The sequence below is a fragment of the Triticum dicoccoides genome, chromosome 4A, assembly GCF_002162155.2.
Source record: "Triticum dicoccoides isolate Atlit2015 ecotype Zavitan chromosome 4A, WEW_v2.0, whole genome shotgun sequence".
In the NCBI taxonomy this organism is placed as follows: Eukaryota; Viridiplantae; Streptophyta; class Magnoliopsida; order Poales; family Poaceae; genus Triticum; species Triticum dicoccoides.
In genome coordinates, this window is record NC_041386.1 from 318,083,202 (window position 1) to 318,091,266 (window position 8,065).

Here is an 8,065-nt window from a genome sequence, read left to right on the forward strand (position 1 = left end):
GTCGATCCTACGGCTGGTGGTGCAGGTGCAGGCGACGTTACCCAAGTAGGAGCGCCTTCTGTAGGCGATGGCGGTGTCCGGGGGTGACCTGCGGCTACTCTCCTGTTTCGTTCCTGTAATATGCATCAGGCCTCGTGGAGGCGCTAAACTTTTATTTGGTATTGTGAGGACAATATGTTTTGTAATATTTGCTTCGAGATTTTGCAATTTTCTTCCTATCCGCTTTGTGTTCTGCGTCGGTAGAGCCCGGCCCCGCGCATACCTCAACCGCCGTTGGGCCGAGCGGAGACCAGGATGGACCAAGGAGTGAGGGGCTATGTGACCAGTTAGGCTCCTGAGTCACGATGATCAAGAGTCCCCCTTGACGCGCAAACAGCTTACAGGAAGAGTACGCGAGGATAGATTAATGTTCTACGTCGGTAGAGCCAGGCCCCGCGCATACATCAACCGCCATTGGGCCGACCGGAGACCAGGACGGACCAAGGAGTGAGGGGCTACGTGACTAGTTAGGCTCTTGAGTCGCGATGCTCAGGAGGCCCCCTTGACGCGCAAACAATTTCCATACCTGCCCTTGCCGAGGCCTCGGGAGGGGCGTGCGACGACCAGGTCCAGGAGACCTGTTTGAGCGGCTTGCGCTTGGGCGTGACCCGAGCACAGCCCCCAAGCCCGGGAGACCTGGTTGGGTGGCGTACGCTTGGGCGTGACCCAAGCGCAGCCCCGAGGCTCGAGAGACCTGGTTGGGTGGCGTATGCTTGGGCGTGACCCGAGCGCAGCCCCCGTGTCCAGCCCCCTCGCGCGGCTCTACCGAGGGGAGGCGTTGCGGTGAGGCCGGACGCTGAGATCTGGGGCTCCCTGAGGTTGGTACGACCATGGAGCCGCCCTTAGTTGTTTATCACCAGCGCGGAGCATAGTGCTTCCGCTTGTGCACGGGCATAGCCTCTTCTCGGCAGTGTTGACGGCCAGCGCGAAGCATGGTGCTTCCACTTGTGTGTGGGAGGGGGAGCCCCCGGGGCGTGTACAGCCTCGCCCTAACACATGGCTTGCACGGCAGGGTTGCGAGGTGTATCTGGGCACTCATGAGCCAGTGCGGGACTCACGAGGCCCTACCTCAAGGCGGGTTGCGCCTGGTCTTGAATCCGTGATAGATGTGCATTCCCGTGAGACGGTTAGGTGCAAGCGCTCTACGTCCTCAGGTCCCGGCCCTCGAGCGAGCTCAGCCACCGCTGATATGCAAGGTCGCGATGCCGTGGTCAAGGCCAGGGGGTGAGGGCTGGAGAGCCAGTAAGAGCTCCTGAGTCGCGATGCTCAGGAGCCCCGCTTTTAATGTGCGAGCGAATTGCATGGTAGAGGGGCAGACCCGTGGCAGGAGGTAACCGGGTAGATCAAGCATGGGAGGCAATTCAACTTGGGTAAATGCAGAAAGATACATGCCTTCGGGTCAGGCCCGAGCGGCTTGGGGATGATGTAGCCTCAGGGGCGCCCCCAACAGGGAAAACTAAAGCATAAGCAAAAGAGATACATGCCACATGGACAGACCCACGCGGCCTGGGAATAATACAGCCCGAGGGGCGCTCCCAGCTAAACGAACTTGGAAAATGTCACCTGGTTCGGTCGATGAAGGAGAGTTGGTGCAGCTGAAGGCACGTGGCGAAGGGGTCGTTCCTCACGAGCCACCGAGGCCCTGAGCCTCGGGAGGCTCTGGGGGCTCACGTGGTTCCCTGAGTGATGTAGGTGATGAGGACATCAATACAATTGTTACACCCACAGGCCCTGCTGCTATACATACTGGACCAATTACTAGAGCTCGCGCACGCCAACTAAATTACCAGGTACTTTCGTTTTTTGGTAATGATTCTAATGTTCATGAGAATATGATGCTGCCTAAATTGGATACATTTGTTTTGCTTACAAATAAAGGGCCTAGCTTGGAGAAGGATGAACATTGGAGCAAGAACAAGCATGGAGATGATGGCATGCGCAAGGGGAACAAGAACGGAGTTACAAGTGATGATTTCAGGACTTTGAAGCCACCATAATGGGCGCATGAAGCCTTGGACGAAATATACAAGATGCCACTTCATAAATTTCGTCTCGAGGTTATTATAGGTGCTGCGTCACCTTATTATTGGGCCAGGCCCATGTAATTTCGAAATACATAAGTATAGGCTATTTTTAGAGTCCGTATGTGTGGGGAAACAAGAGATAGGGTTGATTTCGGACCCCTCCACCAAGGGCCACGAAATTCCCCCCTCTTCCTCCATATATAGAGCCCTTAGGGCATCGTTTAGACTTTGGGTTTTGTTTAGATTAAAAGTTCGCCATAGCTGCAACTTCGCGTACTTCGTTTGTGTTCAACGACCAGACAAAGGCGTCACAGAACCCCACCTTGATCAATAAAGCTTTCATCTTATATTCACAATATCCAGATTGCAATCTCAGTTTCTTGCTTGTTCTTCGTTTGCTCGCAGGAAACAGACCCTCGTGGCCAGGTTGATCGTGCTTCGGCATGGTCAATAACCTCTCGGAGTTGGTTTAGCGATTGCTAAGGCGCGACGTCCTCGCACGTTCGTAGTCGGATCGTCAAAGTCGACTGCCACCAAAGCAATATCCATCATCTCATCGAAAGACGGGAGACCTTTGCCTCTATCAAGTGGTATCAGATTTCCAGGTTGCTCGGTGAGATTTTACAGTTTTTCGTAGTTTAGATCGAGTCTGTTCTTCATACCTACAGTCCACGAAAAAGCCACAAAAACAAAATTAGGGTTAGTTCATCATATCCGAACCAATCTGAGCCTTTGCATAATCTTTTTAGGGTTTTGCTTTGTTGAATTTGCGGTTGCATCGTCGTGTCTAGTTGCTGGTCTTAGAGTCTAGTCTTTTAGAGTTTCGAGTTCTGGTCATAAGTTGTCACGCCGCCGCCGCACCATCATCATCTCCCCTGCCATCTACCACCACCGCTTATCCGCCACCGCTTCAAATCCGTATCCATATACCACCACCGCTGTCATATACCACCACCGCTGCCATCTACCGCCATATATCCACCACCAATCCGAGTTCTTGTCATATTAGGTTTGTTTTCGAGATCCATCTAGTTTTAGATTCGTGTTTCCTTGCCGGAGTAGGTTTCGGAAAAAAAAGTCCGGAAACCACCCTCCGCTTAGGCCCAAAATTTTCGGAAAACGCACTTGACAAAAATTTTTCTAGCTATCCTAATTTTAGGTGTTTCTAAGCGTATTGAGACAGTCGCCGTTATAGAAAGTTTTTTTTGACCCGTTTCCAGTTTTTGGGTCCAGGCAGTCGAAAAAAAAAATTGGTCGAAAAAATTTCGTGCCCATCCTGTCAGTTTGACCTGGGAAGAGTTTTGAGACACTCGCCACTATAGTGATTTTTCGCAAAAAAAAAGAGCAGCGCAAAAAAAAAGAGCGAAAAAAAAAATCCAGAGTGTGCTTTTCCCTTGTTTACGTGCAGCGCCATGATTTTGTTAGTGTTCTAGGCTCGCGTCTCTAGCACGGTCTAGCCTAGGACCAGCACAGTACCGTCGTTGAGTGTTTATTCAACTTTGCATCTCTGAATTGATTATTGCTGACCCTTTTTGCTACCATATTATAAGCCTTCCCAGCTCCACATACATCTACGTCGTGCGTTTGACTCTCCCTGGTAATCGCTCTATCCAAGCTCTGAGAGTTTTGACTACAACGGTTGCCGATCACCGCCTGCTGCTAGGTAAGAACTGGTAAGAATTTGAGGTTTGCTTGACGGGTTTGTTATACACCACCACCACTTCTTAGTAGTCTATAGGATCATATTCTTGTGTGTTTCTATTTGCTGCTAACCGTGGTAGGATCACAAGCCGATGAGACTGATTGGGAGAACCTGACGGACAAACAGCTACATGATAAATTTCAGCAAATGATGAGTGGACAGGTGCAAGATGTGTTAAACAGATTTGAAGAGGCCATGGAGAAGATAGATGGCATGGAGAAGACGTTCGAAACAAAGCTCGATAACAAGTTTAATGAATTGCTCGCGCGTCTTCCACCACCACCACCCGCTGCACCTAACGCACCTCTCCAACAACAACAACAACAACGACTACCTCCACGTCGCGAAACAGACCTCCGCCGAGCGAGCCGTGTCCCTCTTGTGTTTGGCCAAACTGTTGGTGCTGCCGTTGATACTTCTGTGGCTCCTGCTGTTGATGCGGAGGATGATGAGTATGCAGGCGATTATGAGGATGAGGTTGATCAAAATCCGAACTACGTGCAGCCACCAGCACCACCACCAGCAGGTCGACCTCAGGTATATATTCGTAATGGTAGGCCTGCACCACCACCTCAGGTACGAGATGATGTCCATATTCCTAAACTGAAATTGAATATTCCACCATATGAGGGTAGATATGTTCCTGATATATATCTTACTTGGGAGTTAGAAACTGAACAACGATTTACATGTTTACAATATCCTGAGGAGAGACGGGTTGCTGTTGTTGTTTGTGCTTTCACTAGTTTTGCATGTGTATGGTGGTCTGAACATTGTAGATTATATCCTATTCCAACTACTTGGGCTGCTTTGAAAACTGCTATGCGTACGCGTTGGGTTCCACCATATTATCAACGTGAGTTGCTTCAAAAATTGCAGCGTTTAATACAAGGGAAAAAATCTGTAGAAGAATATTATCAGGAATTACAAACTGGCATGATTAGATGTGGTATTGTTGAGGAGAATGAAGCTATGCTTGTATGTTTTCTGGGTGGATTAAATAGAGAGATTCAGACCATTCTAGACTATAAGGAGTATACTAATATCACTCGTTTATTCCATCTTGCTTGTAAAGCTGAACGTGAAGTGCAGGATCGACAAGCATTGGCGCGAACTAACTTCTCTGCAGGCCGACCTTCATCATGGACACCTCGTGCATCTTCTACTTCAACTGCACCAGCACCTCAATCAGGTGCCTCCTCCAGTCGTGATACAAGAAAACAGGCACAACCACCATTATCTGCCAAGAGCGCACCTGCCGGGCCTGCACAGAGTTCTTCTTCCATGGCATCAACAGGGCACACAAGTGATATTATTTGTCGTCGTGTAAGGGAGGAGGTCATTATGCGAGAGAATGCAAATCTCCGCGTGTGATGATTGCTACTGCGGATGGTGGATATGAGTCCGCTAGTGACTATGATGAGGAGACTTTGGCTCTTATTACACGTGAAGAACATGGTGGAGATGATTCTGACCATGAGACGCAATACATGGCTCCTGAAGACGCTGACAGGTATGACTGTTTAGTTGCTCAACGTGTTTTGAGTGTGCAGGTCACACAAGCTGAGCAAAATCAGAGGCACAATTTGTTCCATACCAAGGGAGTTGTCAAGGAACGTTCTGTGCGCGTCATCATAGACGGAGGTAGTTGCAACAACTTGGCTAGCATGGAGATGGTGGAGAAGCTTTCTCTCACCACAAGACCACATCCACATCCTTACTACATCCAATGGTTCAACAACAGCGGCAAGGTTAAGGTAACACGTACTGTTCGTGTGCATTTTAGTATCTCTACATATGCTGATTATGTTGATTGTGATGTGGTACCTATGCAAGCATGTTCCTTATTACTTGGTAGACCATGGCAATTTGATAAAAATTCTGTACACCATGGTAGAAACAATCACTATACTCTTGTTCATAAGGATAAAAATATTACTTTGCTTCCTATGACTCCTGTTCCATTTTGAAAGATGATATTAATAGAGCTAATAAAGCAAAACAGGAGAAGAATAAGAGTGAAAATCAGATTGTGGCAAAAGAATTTGAGCAACAAATGAAGCCTAATAATAAACCATCTAGTGTTGCTTCTGAAATTAAATTGAAAAGTGCATGTTTATTTGCCACCAAATCTGATATTGATGAGCTAGATTTCAGCAAATCTGTTTGCTATGCTTTTGTGTGCAAAGAGGCATTATTTTCATTCGAGGACGTGCCTTCCTCTTTGCCTCCTGCTATCACTAACATTTTGCAGGAGTTCGCTGACGTCTTTCCACAAGACGTGCCACCGGGATTACCGCCTATTCGAGGGATTGAGCATCAGATTGACTTAATTCCCGGTGCTTCACTGCCAAACCGTGCACCATACCGTACCAATCCAGAGGAGACGAAGGAGATTATGCGTCAAGTACAAGAGCTTCTCGACAAAGGTTATACACGCGAATCCCTTAGTCCTTGTGCTGTTCCTATTATTCTAGTGCCGAAAAAGGATGGTACATCACGTATGTGTGTTGATTGTAGAGGCATTAATAATATTACTATTCGTTATCGTCATCCTATTCCTAGGCTAGATGATATGCTTGATGAATTGAGTGGCTCTACAATATTCTCCAAAGTTGATTTGCGTAGTGGATACCATCAAATTCGTATGAAATTGGGAGATGAATGGAAAACAGCATTTAAAACTAAGTTTGGATTATATGAGTGGTTAGTCATGCATTTTGGGTTAACTAATGCACCTAGTACTTTCATGAGATTAATGAACGAAGTTTTACGTGCTTTCATTGGACGATTTGTGGTAGTTTACTTTGATGACATATTGATTTATAGCAGATCTTTGGAAGAACATTTGGAACATTTACGTGTTGTTTTTATTGCTTTACGTGATGCACGTTTGTTTGGTAACCTTGGGAAGTGCACCTTTTGCACCGACCGAGTATCTTTTCTTGGCTATGTTGTTACTCCACAGGGAATTGAAGTTGATAAAGCCAAGATTGAAGCGATTGAGAGTTGGCCGCAGCCCAAAACGGTCACACACGTGAGGAGTTTTCTTGGCCTCGCTGGATTCTATAGGCGTTTTGTGAGAGATTTCAGCACCATTGCTGCACCTCTCAATGAGCTTACAAAGAAAGATGTGCCTTTTCTTTGGGGTACCGCACAGGAAGAAGCCTTCTCGGTATTGAAAGATAAGTTGACACATGCTCCTTTACTCCAACTTCCTGATTTTAATAACACTTTTGAGCTTGAATGTGATGCTAGTGGAATTGGATTAGGAGGTGTGTTATTACAAGATGGCAAACCTGTTGCATACTTTTCTGAAAAATTGAGTGGGCCTAGTCTGAATTATTCTACTTATGATAAAGAATTATATGCTCTTGTTCGGACTTTAGAAACATGGCAACATTATTTATGGTCCAAAGAATTTGTTATACATTCTGATCATGAATCTTTGAAACATATTAAAAGTCAAGCTAAACTGAATCGTAGACATGCTAAATGGGTTGAATTCATTGAGACTTTTCCTTATGTCATTAAACACAAGAAGGGAAAAGAAAATGTTATTGCTGATGCATTGTCTCGCCGCTATACTATGCTTTCACAACTTGACTTTAAAATATTTGGTTTGGAGACCATCAAAGATCAATATGTGCATGATGCTGATTTTAAAGATGTAATGCACAATTGTAAAGAAGGAAGAATGTGGAACAAGTTTGTCGTTAACGATGGATTTGTGTTTCGTGCTAACAAGCTATGCATTCCAGCTAGCTCCGTTCGTCTTTTGTTGTTGCATGAGGCGCATGGAGGAGGATTAATGGGGCACTTTGGCGTGAAGAAGACGGAGGACGTACTTGCTACACATTTCTTTTGGCCAAATATGAGACGGGATGTTGAGCGATTTATTGCTCGCTGCACTACATGTCAAAAAGCTAAGTCACGACTCAATCCTCATGGTTTATATATGCCTTTGCCTGTACCTAGTGTTCCTTGGGAGGATATATCTATGGACTTTGTTTTAGGTTTACCTCGAACAAAGAAGGGGAGGGATAGCATATTTGTTGTCGTGGATAGATTCTCGAAAATGGCACACTTTATACCATGTCATAAAAGCGATGATGCTGTTAATGTTGCTGATTTGTTCTTTCGTGAAATTATTCGCTTGCATGGTGTGCCAAATACTATTGTTTCAGATCGTGATACTAAATTTCTTAGCCACTTTTGGAGATGTTTATGGGCTAAGTTGGGGACTAAACTGCTTTTTAGTACTACTTGTCACCCCCAAACTGATGGCCAAACTGAAGTA